The 1,358-nt window shown below is 31.6% G+C and overlaps 1 long non-coding RNA gene across 1 annotated transcript in view; it reads right to left on the bottom strand.

Moving 5' to 3' along the window:
* The window catches only part of LOC122577468, a 9,005-nt gene that overhangs the window by 4,670 nt on the left and 2,977 nt on the right, over window positions 1-1,358 (bottom strand). The gene's annotated exons all lie outside the window — the stretch shown is intronic.

The raw sequence follows: 1,358 nt of genomic DNA, 5'->3' as shown, positions 1-1,358 counted from the left end.
TTATGTGGTAGTACGATATGACGTATACCGTAATGTAGTTTTAGGATATAACGCATAACGTTATGTAGTATTACGATATAACGTATATCATTATGTAGTATTAGAATATAACGTATGACGTCATATAGCAATACGATATAACCTATAACGTTATGTGGACGTTACGATGTGACGTATAACGTTATATAGTATTACGTTAAAGCGTATAACGCTTTGTGGCGTTACGATATGACGTATAACGTTATATAGTATTACCGTATAACGTATAACGTTATGTGGTGTTTCGATATGACGTATAACGTTACACAGTATTACGTTATAACGTATAACGTTATGTGATATTACGATGTAACGTATTACGTTATGTGGTGCTACGATATAACGTATAACGTTATGTGGTATTACGATATGACGTATAACGTAATGTAGTATAATGATATAACGTATATCGTCATATAGCAATACGATATAACGTATAACGTTATGTGTTGTTACGATATGACGTATAACGTTACACAGTATTACGTTATAACGTATAACGTTATGTGGTATTACGATATAACGTATAACGTTATGTGGTATTACGATATGACGTATGACGTTATATAGAATTACGTTATAATTTAAAACGTTATGTGGTATTACGATATGACGTATAACGTTATATAGAATTACGTTATAACGTATAATGTTATGTGGTATTACGATGTAACGTATAATGTTATGTAGTATTACGATGTATCGTATAACATTATGTGGTGTTACGATATGACGTATAACGTCATGTGGTGTTACGATATGGGGTATAACTTTACATAGTATTACGTTATAACGTATAACGTTACATGGTATTACGATATAACGTATAGCGTAATGTAGTTTTAGGATATATCGTATAACGTTATGTAGTATTACGATATAACGTATATCGTTATGTGGTTTTACGATATAACGTATAACGTTATGTGGTGCTACGATATAACATATAACGTATAACGTCATATAGCAATACGATATAACGTATAACGTTATGTGTTGTTACGATATGGCATATAACGTAACATAGCATTACGTTATAACGTATAACGTTACATAGCATTACGTTATAACGTATAACGTTATGTGGTATTACGATATGACGTATAACGTAATGTAGTACTAGGATATAACGTATAACGTTATGTGGTGCTACGATGTAACGTATAACGTTATGTGGTGCTACGATGTAACGTATAACGTTATGTGGTGCTGCGATATAACGTATAACGCTATGTGGTGTTACGATATGACGTATAACATTATATAGAATTACGTTATAACGTATAACGTTATGTGGTACTTCGATATGACGTATAACG

This window comes from Bombus pyrosoma, unplaced genomic scaffold, assembly GCF_014825855.1.
Source record: "Bombus pyrosoma isolate SC7728 unplaced genomic scaffold, ASM1482585v1 HiC_scaffold_4713, whole genome shotgun sequence".
In the NCBI taxonomy this organism is placed as follows: domain Eukaryota; kingdom Metazoa; phylum Arthropoda; class Insecta; order Hymenoptera; family Apidae; genus Bombus; species Bombus pyrosoma.
This window is presented reverse-complemented; position numbering and strand designations above follow the sequence as displayed.